The following is a 14,585-nucleotide window of genomic DNA, read 5'->3' as shown; positions in this document are numbered from 1 at the left end:
AGTGAAAGACATGGGTTAATACCAAATCAGAATAGACATGTGGCCACTGCTGCTCTCTTGGACCCTAGAGAAGAGCAAAAGGCATAGAGGTAAACCTTCAGGCAAAAATGGAGATTTCCCAACCTGTGTCTGTGTGAGAAAAAACCACACACGTAGCTTTGCTAAAAATAAATAAATAAAAGGTATAAATGTGCTTCTAAAGGTATGCCTGATAACAGAGGCTAGTTCTGATGTGGTGAGGCTGGTTGTTCTGGCCCCACCAGAATTCTCTGACAATGGGTAGGGCTGCTGAGAAAGTGTGAACCCCTATTACTGGAAATAGGTAGAGGTGAAATGACCGTCTGTTTAGGACTGTAGTGAAAGATATTTTTAAGATTCTATTGATTCTGTGCTGTCCAATCAGTAGCCTCTAGTCACATGAAGCAATTAAAATTAAAATTAATTAAATAAAATAAAATTAGAAATTCAGTTCCTCAGCTTCATTAGTCCATTTCAAGTGCTCTATGGTCATGTGTGTGTAGTGGCTTCCATAGAAGACAGTACAGAGAACACTTATGTCATTACAAAGAGTTCGGTTGGATAGTCCTGCTATAAGGCTTGATTGTACTGTGTGAAGTAATGTTATGTAGCTCAGAGGCATGAAGGTCTGTAAGTCGTGGTGTCTGTTTTCAAAGACCTTATAATCTCCTCGAAAAGCTGGAATAAAATGTGTGGTGTGGCACAGGTCAGCACTCACAGCATGGGCGTGATCATCTAATACCATCATTAGTCACCTATCTCTTTTCCTGTTGAGGGTCAATCTTGCTGTGACTGGGCACTGGCTACTAAGACAGTGAAATGCCTGGCAAATGCAAAAGAAGTTCAGAGCCCGTCTGAAGAGAGATCACACTTCAAGTTGCATAGTAAGGCCTAAGAGTGGTTTATTTGGAACAAAAAAATCAGTGGTCAGAGGTCTTTATCAATCATAAACATGGTACAGGGATTGTCATATTTTACATAATAGCAATTATGCTTGTGCATGACCCTTGGGCCTTTCTGGTCTACTCAGCTGTAAGTACCTATGAGTCTGCTTTTTGTGATTGGTTTTTTAACTAACCCTTCCAATTAGTGATTAAAAATAAGATCCAGAGCCTTAGTCAGCTGTCGTGTTAATACAAGATTATGGCAAGGTGAGGGAGCTTAGAAGGCCGAATGCAAATCCATTTACACTGTTGGAAACAATTCCAAGGGATGTCCTGAAGGTACTTTGTCAAAGGCAACATTTTGGACATGAAGGATATGTTATTATTGACCTGGGACTAATTACTCCCTAGTGAAATTTTTTCAACATCTATTCATCATGGTCATCAAATGCATTTATTGTGCTCTGGTATCATGAAGCAAGTTAGAGACAACCTTCTAGGACTTTATAATCTAAGGTGAAAAGCTTTGAAACAAAACCAAGAGACATTATCCATTATGTTCCTTGGACATAATAAATACATAATTTAAACATATATATTTACCCCGCAGTCAAATAATAAATTGAAAAGCACCTGACTGCTTCCTTTTTGTTTTCACATGAATCATTTAGGTGGTCGTTTCAGCAGTTCGTTAGTTTGGGGATTCCTGGACTATTCTTCATGTAAGGAATGGCTCACAGTATAGGCTTAAGACTATCTGACATGAGTTTGCGCTGATACACACATTATACTTCTACTGCAATACTTAATCTGTGGCTTGTATTTTAATTACTAAGGACAGAGCTGTCTTTCCTAGAAGATTGTAATCCTTCAAAGATCTGTTATATCTTATAGTCAGCACTGGTTCACATTTATCGAATGGAAATGGATTCCAGGGCAGTCCTTATTCAATGCACTTAACCGGTAAACAGACAAACTCTGCTATCACATGATCAAAATGCCACGTCCCCATTTGAGCTGTTAGTAAGCTTGGGGACGGTGGCAGTTCGCTATGGAGCTCCATTTTATGTAGTGATTTGGGATTGCTATTTTCCTCTAGTGCAGTAGTCGGCAAACTCATTAGTCAACAGAGCCAAATATCAACAGTACAATGATTGAAATTTCTTTTGAGAGCCAAATTTTTTAAACTTAAACTATATAGGTAGGTACATTGTTATTAACTTAATTAGGGTACTCCTAAGGCTTAGGAAGAGCCACACTCAAGGGGCCAAAAAGCCGCATGTGGCTCGTGAGCCGTAGTTTGCCGACCATGGCTCTAGTGGGAAAGAGCCTTCTCCTAGAGAGACATTCTGGTTTCAGGAAGAGGGGTATTAGGCATTACTGACGAGGGGAATATCTTTGTTCTGGGACATTCAAAGAGAAAGAAGGACAAAGCAGACATATGATGAATAAGAAACTGAAAGAATCAGGGTTGATCTGAAACACCCCAAATTTCCCAGGCCTTTGGAGATTCCTTGCCACTCCTCCATCATAATTAGAAAATACTGACATTCAGAGCTGATTTAAATGCTTCCATCAGTCTCGAAAGAAGTGTTGCCTGATTTGGCTCCCTAACCATGCTCAGTAATTAGAAACAGAAGGCCCTGTTCTGGATGTTTGCTTGGGAACCTATCCTTCCCAGGCCGTGTCACTACCCATTGGCTATAGGACTTTTATCTTTTCTCACCATCTCTCTCAGGAGCCCAAGCCCAGGTCACAGGAAGAGTATGGGGCCATGGGCATTCCTGGAAAAACTGGAGACCTTCGGCGCCACTTCAGACTTGAAAATACGAGAAAGAAACTCATTCTGCCTGCCCGCTGCTTGCCAAAGCTCTATGAATCTGTATTTTATTTGAAAGGCAGATAGTTCAAGTATGGTAAGATACGTAATCAAGTCAAAAGAGACAAAAAGGGGGACCTTTGTGACAACCGGCTTGACATGGCATCCTTGTTTGTTTCTGAGAACAAGAAAGCTGTTCTGACGGCTGAGGCTAGAGCTCCTCGCACTCTTGCTGGAAAACCATGACCTTGAAAACTCTAGGATTAGAGTACAATCTAAGAAGCAGCAGCAGCAACCGCGGCAGCATTTTACTTCTGACAAAATCCACAACGAAAACAGAAAAATACTGTAATCAAGGACTTCAGCAGTCACCTAGCCTGTCAAATTAAAACATGTGGCAACCACCTGTTAAACATCTTGAGAAAAATGTCACCTTCTTGTTTTTCTACCTGACCTAAAATCTCTTTGGAGCACATTTGCATTTCCCAATTTTTCACACTTAAACAATGCTGTCCACACTATGTATAAAGATGACTAAGCAATTTTGCATTAAGTAACCAGAGTGAGTTCTGCCAATTTTAGAATAATTAAGTTTCTGCAGTCTAATATAAACAGTTCCAAGAACTAAATGTGGCCTACCAAAAGTATATATTACAAGTAGTCAATGCGGTGGCCAGCTGGCAGGCAGATCAATCTATTAAAGTAGAATTGTTCAGAATTCAGAGTATTATTTTTCTTTTCTCTCATTATTTTTTCTGCATCCAACTTTGTTTCTTTGGGAATGTTTTCAAGTATACAAAGCAAGAAACTATTGTGGAATAGCACCTCTTGTAAACTAATGAGCATTTCTCTAGAGAGCCTTTGGAACTCACAAATCATTCCCATTTCAACCCTGTCTACACAGGCAGCCAGAGCAAAAATGGAGCAAGTGAATCCAGTTTGTTCCCACTCAAGATGAAATGTTTGTATTTTGTGTGACCTCCAAAAAGGTGTACAGGGATCTCTAGACAAATGAATGTACATATTAAGCCATTTGCCCTCCCCGCTGGCACCCCAAACATCTTTCTGACCGGAGATCCTTGCACTGCCTTTACTGGCTGGTTTGGTGGGCCAAAATTTAGCTAATATGGCTGAAGCTATAGGTTTAATCCCACTAGCAATTAGTTAACTATTTGAGAGAAAATAAATCCTAAATTGCCACATCTTATGGCATTAATCTGGGCCGGCTGTAATGGCAGATATGGCCTGACAACTTTGAGAACATAGAGATGGTTAGACCAACCCACCCCACCATGACCTTTGGTAGAGTGTATGGTCAAATGAATGTATGTCATCACACAAAAGTCCCCTGTATCTTCAAGTACATTATAAGCCCTGTTGTTCTCATTGTGTTTAAACTCATATATAGTTAAGAGTGGTTAAGGCTCAACCATGAAAACTTGGTTGTTTCATAATGAAAACTTCATTAAAAACATTCAACAAGTGTTTTGAAGTACCACTCACGTAGCAGCCACATTGTTTGGTGGGGCACATAAGTTGTGACTACGACTACCCTGCCCTTATCATGCTGGTAGTCTGATGGTGGAGACAGGTGACAAACAGCATACACATTGGGATAAGGGGTTACATAAGGCAAAACATAAACTGCGATGAGAGAGAATGACAGGAATGACCTAATAGCTTTTGGGGGGCTAGAATAAGACATACGTAGTAATAGCTTTCAGGAATGATATGAACACACATACAGATGTGCATTCACACAGGGAGCATGAAGACCAGAGTTTGTACTCATTAAGCAAATACATATCGACTCTGTTATGTGCCAGACACTCACTCTTCTAGGTGCTGATAAATCAAACTCCTCTCCACTTTTCTCTCCTAAAGAAGTGGGTGAGGAGTGAAGTACTCAGACAGGTTTGCGGGATGGCGAACTATTCTCACCCCTTCTTTCCCACCTCAGGTCCCATGTGAGTAATATAAAAGTAATGATTTATCAGTTGTTGTCAGCTGGAATTTATACTGACAGCGAATTCACGTTAGGCATTATCTTCACGTAGCTCAAGTAGGAGGCAGAGTGGGGCATCTTTCTAGAAGCCATCCAGTGCAGGGACCTTCTGACAGTACAAGCATGCTTCTCACCCACCATCAAGCAGAAATTTGCTGATTTAAGCGAAGCTGGTCCACTTATTTTTTCAAACTTTGGTTCATGATTCCAAGAAACAAATAGTCCACAATAAATCTCCCCCAGTGGCAGAACATCTCACAACCAGCTCTTCCACTTTGAATGCCGCAAACAGACCTTTTATTTGTTGACACACAGCCTCTGGACATTCATGAAAACAAGATGTTCCCTTGCTGCTTTTTAAGTTAAACAGATTTAAGTCAGGGTCTCAGCTCAATTTCAAAAACAGATGTTAAACAGTAGAAGGGCTGAACTGACCCCAGCAATGAGAGACTATTTCACTTGAACTTGAATATTCTTTCTTAGTAGCAGAAGCAATCAAAGAAGCTTTAAACTGGAATCAGGAGCAACCCAAGGTTTACTACTGTGTCCATTCAGTGACTGCCTTGTGGGTCTGGGAAGCTATTGGGCATCTGGGACTCTTGGTCTGGTTTTAGAGAAGAAGGATGATCTTTCTTCCACATGCCACCATCCTGTTTCTCAGTAGACCTCAGAGGTCCTCCATGGACCAGCTCCACCACTGTATCCATCACCTGGTTCCTCTCCTTACCCCACCCTCACATGCGAACACAAGCCAGGACAATTCCTCCGTCCTGCAATAATCTAGCCCTCATTTCTGCCTCTGGGCCTTTGTTCCTGCTTCCTCTCTTCTGTAACCCAAAGTGCCCTCCACTCCTGCAAATCCCATCTATTTTTCTAAAGTCTAATTCAGTCCTACCTTTATTCTAGACCCATCCTCTCTTTCAACTGCAACACTGCTATTGCTGTTCTTTTTGGTGATACATACTATATGGCTTTGCTATTCAAATGTTCAGAACATCTCCTACAGAGCAAATCTGAAGCTACTCCGTGTCAGGGCCTACATCTCCTTTGTTACCCCCTCACAGTGCTGGGTTATTTGCTGCGCCTCTATAGACACATGGACATATTGACTGAGTTGAACTTACTGAAAAGCTTCTGGCGTGAGAATCCAAGTTCCAAATAATGCCACAGCTGTGACATCAGTGCTGGCTGTCCTGTGTTTCTGTTTTGTTCTGGGCACATTATTGCATGGCACTTGCTGGCCTCCTTGTGGTCAGCTGGGGCCAAGTGACTAGTCCTGGCCAATGAACTGTGAACAGAAGTGTCATATCACTTCTGGGACAGACCATTAATTGTTGGTGTGAGACCCTTCAGAGATTTCTTCTCCCTACCGCAGTGAGCAACAATATCCCCAGACAGCAGCTTTCAGCTGAGGTGCCCAAGTAAAGATGACAACAATATGGACTTGAGACCCTCGCCTATCCATGTTAGAGAGAAAGCATGAGTGGCAAACCTTTTTTGTTTAAGTCACTGAGCTTTTGAGTTGCTCCTGACCCCAGCATGGTCTTGCTTGTCATGACCGATATAGCCTCAGTCAGCTCGGTCCATGATGAAAATGATCTTCTGACATTAGGTAGCACACATCTCTGTTTCAAACAGGTTCTAATTCAAGTTATCCACTTTTTATTTCTCTTTTGTGACTTTCAGTATAGATACAGGGGTGGGTAGGTCAATTGGAACACGGCAGGAAGGGCCGCAGGGGTGAAAGTGGCTCACATGGCACCTCCTCGTTGGCACCATCTCCCTGCTCCCGATATAGGGGCCATAACTGTAGGCATCTTCACACGTGTTCATCCCTTTACACCAGTGATGACAAATTCAAATGCTTTCAAGGACCAAAGTGGTCAATATTTGGGGAGAGGTGGCCTATGGGGAAATGAAGAATGTGTGCATCCCTAAGAGCATTCAACGACAAATTTAAAAAATCTATGCTGGGCAAAGGAAGCAGATTTGCAGGTCAATGTGGGCCTTAGGCTGCAGGTCTGTGACCCCTGGTCTAGGGAGTCCTTCATTAATGGCTGATCATGGGGCGGGCCAGGCACTGTGCAGGGTTGCTAGGGTGAACTCACGGTGAACACTTACCGGGTTACAGTCCAGATGGAGAAGTTTACTTATTCATGCAATGGTAATGTAGCATTTACTATTTACTAAGCCCACTCCTAACAACTTTATGAATATTGTTTTAAATCTTTGTAACAATCTTTTTAAAAAATATCTTTTTTTATTGATTTAAGAGAGGAAGGGAGAGGGAGAAATGATGAAAGAGAATCATTGATTGGCTGCCTTCTGCTCGGCCCCTACTGGGCATCAAGCCCGCAACCCAGGCATGTACCCTTGGCCGGAATCGAACCCAGGACCTTTCAGTCCACAGGCCAATGCTCTATCTACTGAGCCAAAATGGCTAGGGCTATAACAATCTTATTGTTTCCATTTTATAGATAAAAAGACTGAGGGCCTGAGAAGGCGAGTCTTTGCTCAGGATTGCAGATCTAGTAAATGGGAGAGCTAGAATTTACATCCAGGCAGCCTGGCCCCCAGAGTCTGTGCTTCTAATCACAGTCCTATGCTCCATCTCACAAGACCTGCAAATGCATAATACAGGGCAGACTGGCTAGAAGCGCAAGGATGAAATGATCATGGTCGCCTGGAAGGATTTCTGCTCCTCTACTAACGCCCCTTCCTAAGAAGGTTTGGCCTGCTCCACGTTAGGGTGTGTTCATATTTGATGTTTAGAAATGAAGTAAAAATTAGTGTTCTGTTTATGTCCACTTGTGCTTTGGCAAACTGAGTTATTATTTCATTTAAGTGGGTTTTGCTTTAGAAAACCAGTTGAATTCATTCTAAAACCTTAAAAAAATCAATTTACGTGTCACAGTGTTAACCAAGTCTTTGTTTTACTTATTTAATTACCTATAGACATTATGCTGAATCATCTACGTTTATCTGTTTGTGTCCGTCTCAGGGCAGACCCAGCTTTTGTGGGACCTGAAGATGGCTTGGGAGGCCTTCTTTAAGAAAGAGAACACACTATGAAATGTAAAAGGTTAGGCAGCAGGAATCTGACCAAGGGAAGGGCCCTACAGCTTAAGCTCCGTTGGATTCGTGGCAAATCCACTCTGAGTCTCTCACCTTTGATTCTTACGAGCATTCCATAAAACTATCACAGCACCCTTACTTTGACTTTAATTTTCAATTACTTCAAAACTACAGTTATAACTCCCCTTTGAAAAAATGTTTCATGAAAACCAGAATTTAGAAAACCTAGCATCAGGGGCAATTATGCATCCTTCTTCAAAGCTATTTTCAGAAAAGTAGAATTACAGATATAGCCAGTGCATTGCAGTGTTTTGCCGACAAACCACATAATTAAGCATGATAGGTAGATGAGGGGGCAGAGACATTTAAAATATTATGACTCTTTGCCAAGATGAGGCCAATGAAAAACAAATAAAAGTATCAAAAATCACAATTTACGTCAATGAATGCATTATTGGATTCACCAAATTTTCCATTGCATTGAACAAAACAAGAGTCCATTTGATAGGAGAGGACGAAGGAACACTAGAATTGCTAATGCAGCCCAGACCTAATATAGCACCTGGGTTGGAGAAGGTCCAATTCAATACAGGGTGAATAAATTAATGAGTGGCTGAATATATGTTTGAAGAACAAGAAAAAAGACAGATGGTGCTAATAGTGGTTCCAAGTCTCCCCGACAACCCTAACTTACAACTGCATCTTTTATTTCTAAACCATTAGCAAGCAATCTGGGGGAGACAGTTAGATGTGTCCCCAGAGTCTCTCATTGTAACAAAGTCTGTGATGGAATCAGATTCACAGTCATGAGCCTAACATTCAAACGAGTGGAATTCTTTGAAGAACTGGGAGAAAATGCTTTTAGAAGCACTCCTTCCTTCCGCCCCCCACCCCTCACCCCACCCCACCCCTGTATCTCTGGATATGATCAACACAATTTTTCCTAAACTCAGGATGCTCCACTTCATGGTATATCATTTTGGGTCATTAAATAACAGGACTCAATATTAATGTTGGCCTTTTCCATCCCTCTTGAACAAAGTGTGTTCAGCCAAAAATATTAAACTAGTCAACCGCTCTTTTCCCCTGTCAGAGAAACAGCCAGCATCCTGAAATCACAGTTCATTTGTACCACAGGGGCGTGAATATTCAGACTCCATTTGTCTCCAGCTCTTAAAGGCTGGTGTTAGAGTGAATGATAGACGTTTTGTTTTGAATTAGCAAAAAGGAGGAGGAAAAAAAAACCCCTACGAAATAAGTTTGGCCTAAAATATCTATTTCAGGGAATGCAGCTCTGCCATCTCCTCTAGTAAATGTTAATTTAAAAAATCTAGATTTAATGTGACATTAAGTTGGACCTGGGATAGAGAGACTAGTGGGGAGGAAAATGTCTCAGATTTTTCCCCTACACGGATTGAGTGCTTGTTCTACTTCATCCCACCGGAGGTCTGCTGCATGGAATAGTGCAAGATGTTCACAGCTCTGTTTTGTTGAACATCCCAAAGCAGAGCTTGGAAGCAGTTGAGTCTGTGTCTCTTAACTGTACAAACTCTTCACGGTGGGAACCTTGGATAAGACTTGATAGTTTGGGTTGAAAACTATACAGCACAACCATTCTGTCTCTCTTTACGGCACACTCACTCGTGCTTATTGGAACTAAAGGCTGGAAGTTCTAGAAGCACTCCGCCTGTTTTCCTCCCTGCTATCTTTGACTCCCACCTCGGCATGTCCACCCTGGCACAAACTCTCTCCATCAATAGCCATGCTAGGCAGGGGTGTGTGCTTTCATGGAGGTGCCTCTTAAGGCCAGGTGTAATTCTCTGGCCAGGAAAATGCCATCATTTGGCCAAAGTTTAAAAATCGGTATGTGGTGACGCTGGAATGTCTGTCCTCTTACCCTCTTTGTTATGAAGGTCTCCGGAATGGCAGGAAACCTTGGGAATCCGTCGTGTTCCTCATGTTCTCTCAATCCCTCACATGAGCCCATTGTATATTTTCCTCCTTTTGCCTCATGACAAAGATCTGAAAGCAGTCCCCTTGGGGTAAGACTCTTAAGGAAGTAGTGCAGCGGTTCTCAACCTTCCTAATGCCGCGACCCTTTAATACAGTTGCTCATGTTGTGGTGACCCCCAACCATAAAATTATTTTCGTTGCTACTTCATAACTGTAATTTTGCTACTGTAAACAATATGTTATTATATATATGTTTTCCGATGGTCTTGGGCAACCCCTGTGAAAGGGCCATTCGACCCCCAAAGGGGTCGAGACCCACAGGTTGAGAACCGTTGAAGTAGTGGATTCAAGGCTTTCTCACCTATGAGCTTTGTTCTACAACCACAATCAGAAACTCATAGAAAAGACGCCTAGTGTGAGAAAGACCCCTTTCTATCTTATTCTAACAAGGGTTGACCCACTTGCACTAAACAGAAGACCCAACACTTTGTCAAGGGTGCCCAGGAAGGCTTGTTCAGCAAAACTCAGGGAAAAGGGAAGAAAAAAAACCTTCTCTTTCCACTCCATCTGGAGTTTCGAGGGTCTCCAAAAATATTGGCCCATAGTGATTATAAAAATCTCCCATTTATGCTGTTCTAAAACAAGGGCAAAGCCTCACACAACTCAAAACACTTCTTTTAAATGTTCATAGGAAAATGACCTTTCTCTCCAAGTCCTTTAGCTGGCTGAAATTAATGAAACACAGTCGGAGGCACCTATGCTGGCCACTGGCCACCATTCATTTGGAACACCCCACCTCGGCCATTCATAGATTGCAGAACTGTTTTCTCTTGACTTCAAAATTTCTCCTTTCTCCTTATACTAGTAGGTAAATAACAACTTGCATGAAAATCACGGACGCAGGTGTCATGGACATTTTGGGTAGCTATGAGAAAACCGGCATCTTTTCCCTGGCTACTCAAAGAACACCAAGAGGAAAGTAGAGAAGAAGGTACCTGAAAGAGCTGATATCTCCAAGATCATTATTTAAAAAATGGGTGGGGTTATGCCAACAAGGAGGAGGAAGCTTCCAGACCTCTGATAGCCTCTTTTGCTAACAATCAGATAATCCAAAGGAAGATCAAGGGTTTCTGTTAACGAAAGAGAACTAAAGGAGAGAGAAAAAGAAAAGAAAAAAAAAAGAAAAAAAGGAGAGAACTTAAAGGAAAAGAGATAACACTTTAGAAAATAAAAGAGAAACAAATATCTTTTCCCTTTTTACTTGCATCACTGGAAGCAGAAAAAATTAGGGAAATTCAGTGCTGGGGTAAACATGACCCCAATAGATGGTGGAGCCCAGAGAGAAGTTTGTTATGGCTGTCATGACCCATGGCCCATCTATACTCACTAGCCCCCATTCTGGCCATGCTGTGAACCCTAAAATATTTCCAGTGCTTCTTCTAAAGCACATGTGTTGCAGAGAGACTAGCAGGGGCCAATGAGCTAAGGAGGAAGTTCAGGGAGCAAAAGAGGTACATTCCCCTCAACTTGCCTCTTTACTGTCTGGACAAGACAATATTCCATGGCACCTGACTCTGAAAAGGACCTGCCTTCTGTCTTTTGGACATTAAAGGGCTAGTCCTGGGCCTCTCCCACAGTCCAGTCTGATCAGTTCTCATTGGCTGATGAAGAAAATGGTCCCAAAGGAAGGTATTGATGTGTGAAACTCCTGGAGAGGGAGCTGGGGAGCCAAACACATGCTCATGAGTGGAGTTAGCTAGAAGGGTAGGGTAAGCCCCCAGAATGGTTTGAGGCATATCCCACAGAAGTGAGGAAAGGAGAAGGAATAAAACAGGACCAAGACATTAGAGGAGAGAGAAATAGATAGACATATACATTAGAAGTAGCCTGAAGATTTCTTTCTCCTGCCCTAGCTGGTTTGGCTCAGTGGATAGTGTGTCAGCCTGCAGACTGAAGAATCCTGAGTTTGATTCCAGTCAAGGGCACATGCCTGGGTTTCAGGCTCGATCCCCAGTGGGGGACATGCAGGAGGCAGCTGATGAATGACTTTCTTGTCATTGATGTTTCTATCTCTCTCTCCCTCTCCCTTCCTCTCTGAAATCAATAAAAAAGTAAAAAAAAAAAAAATAAGATTTCTTTCTTCTGTAATTTATCAGTGAAACTTCCTACGTACAATTTTTGGTGGCATTTTTTAAACCACAGCTCTTCTCCCTTCACATATTCTCTCTGGGTAGCCTCACCCACTGTCATGATTTTAATTCCTAAGTATAGGTTCTGACTGTGAACATCTCTGTCTCTAGTTCTCACCTGAACTTCAGACTTGCATATCTCTTATGTTCTATACATATGTCCTTGGATGTCCCTTCAAATTCAATGAGTCTCAGTGAAAACTCGCTGCTCTTCCCTCTTGGTTCCCAAACAGTCTCCTCAAGGAAAATGACCTTATCTGGGCAAATTCCTGCTATTTTCTGTCTCTTGCCTACCTCTCTGAGGAGAGCAGTAACTCTCCTGCCATCAGTTAATCAAGTTTCTTTCCGCCCTCTCCAGCCTTGACCTTGACTATTTCTACCTGTTGTGGGGACAGAAGGGTGGCAAGTGAAGGGAAAGCACCACTAATAATCACTTAGAGATAGTCTTAAAGCAAATAAATTGTAGTTCAAAGGCTTCATCTAATCCATTCATTTATTCATTCAGTTAGTCAGTCATTTAATAAATATTATTAAATGTCTATTGTATACCACCTTCTTCTGGTGCTCTGAGAAATGTAAAAGGCACACTCTTCAATTTCAAAAATTATGAAATGTTGATGGGAAATGACAGCTTTACATACAAAGGGCTATAACAAACTGCAGAAAAGACAAATGCTCTGAGAGTGATATAAATGCTAAGGGAGTTCAGATGAGGAGAATTAGAGAGAGGTCCATGTGCAATATACTAAACATCAGCATACTTGTGAAAGAATGATGATGGGGTGTTATAGACTGAACTGTGTTCCTCCCAGATCCACATGTTGAAGTCTTAATCCCCAGCAGCTGAAAACAGGACTGTATTTGGAGATCAGGTCTTCAAAGAAGTGATTATGTTAAAATTAGGCAATTGGGGTGGGCCCTAACCTGATATGACTGGTGTCTTTTAAGAAGAGGAAATTTGGAGAGAGAGACGTCTGACATATACATGCAGTGGGATGGTCATGTGAAGGCACAGGGAGAAGATGGCCCCCTGTAAGTCAAGGACAGAGCTCTCACAAGAAAACAAACCTGCTTGACTTTTTTTTATAAAATCCTCACTGGAGGATATATTTATGTTGATTTTGAGAGAGATAGGAAGGGAGAGAGAAACACTGATGTGAGAAACATCAATCAGTTGCCTCCCATACACATGCTGAGTATCGAATCCACAGACTAGGTATGTGACCTGACTGGGAATGAAACCCACATTATTTTGGTGTACGGGGCGACTCTCCAACCAACTGAACCACCCAGCCAGGGCTGCTGGCATCTTTATCTTGGACTTCTAGCCTCCAGAACTCTGAGAAAATAAATCTCTGTTGTTTCAGCCACCCAGTCTGTGGTATTTTGCTATGGTAGCCATAGCAAACTAATACAGGGTGTAACTGATATAATCCTGAAACAATATTTGCCTGAGAACCATGCTAAATTCCTTAAAAAACTTTCATCCTACTGATGCCCACTTTGGTAAAATTGTGAACAAGTGAATTTTCCTTTAGTTTCTCCATCCCTTGTCTTTTAAAATCCCCTCTTCCTGCTCCCCAGGTAGACTTTCTGCCGGTAGAAGTTCTCCCCCAGCTGAGAAGAATTTGTCGAAAGTGAGGGGTACTTAATACTCCTGACATCATCAGTGTTTGTGCAAAGGGCGCTAACCCCCTGAAAAACTGACCCATCTTCTCTTCATTACCTCAAGTCATCAGCATTCTTTGCAGGAAGTAAGGACTTCATTGTTGAAGGGGGACTGTTTTGCTTAAGATATTATATATGCAAGAAAAAATAAAAAATAAAGCAAAAAAACATATTACAAAACAATTCCTTCCGAACTTGATAGATTGCCTGGTAAATAAATGATGAGGGGCATTGCAGAAATCTTGGCTTCTCGCAATGCATCCTTAGGTGCAAGAATCAGGCAGAGAGGCTATATAATTGCCAAGAGCAGAGTACCAGCCCTGCCCCCAGTCACATAAACTCTACTCACGGTTAAGCAATCAGATATCCACGTCTGAGCCTTCTTGTTGATCACCAATCCCTGTGGAACTGGATTGGGTGAACTTGGAATGTTTTAATGATACCTGGAATAAAAGGAAAATGGAAACATAATTAAGAGAATGAACTTCTGTTAATATAGACAATATAAAATATCACTTTTACTCATGTGCTAGTGTTAGAACTTAAAGGGGAAATGAGGCATAGCTATAAATATATATTGTGCATTTTAAAGAAAATAACACAATTGTTACAGAATCAATAGCTAAATTATTCTAAATAATAGGGCAGAGAAGGTGGTATGGTTAATACAAAACAGAGAGTACTACACATGCCAATAGTCCAAGGTAAATGCCTTAGAACAAGGTCAAGGACACCCCCTCTCTAAGCTCAACCTTCAAGCCTTCTAAGCTTCAGACTTCAAAGATTCTATGCTTTGCCAGAAGTGCTGTTGATGGTTAGGGACTCGACCAGTTGGCAGAAGAGGAGGTACTGGAGGGTTAAACATAACTATAGAAATATGCTAGTAGGAAATCTAGAGTTAACTCTCTTGCAATTTGAAACACATCAATAAATATTTAACATTAGACCAAAGAAATAATAACTGTGACAGTAAG

At 41.7% G+C, this 14,585-nt stretch overlaps 1 protein-coding gene across 1 annotated transcript in view; it reads right to left on the bottom strand.

Annotated features, from left to right (window-relative positions):
- The window catches only part of CALD1 (caldesmon 1), a 183,508-nt gene that overhangs the window by 121,908 nt on the left and 47,015 nt on the right, over positions 1–14,585 (bottom strand). Inside the window, exon 2 of the mRNA XM_081102139.1 lies at positions 13,961–14,054. The gene's annotated coding sequence lies outside the window, so the exon portion shown is untranslated. The remainder of the gene's footprint in view (positions 1–13,960; positions 14,055–14,585) is intronic.

The sequence above is a fragment of the Myotis nattereri genome (assembly GCF_964212035.1).
Source record: "Myotis nattereri genome assembly, chromosome: 11".
Lineage (NCBI taxonomy): Eukaryota > Metazoa > Chordata > Mammalia > Chiroptera > Vespertilionidae > Myotis > Myotis nattereri.
This window is presented reverse-complemented; position numbering and strand designations above follow the sequence as displayed.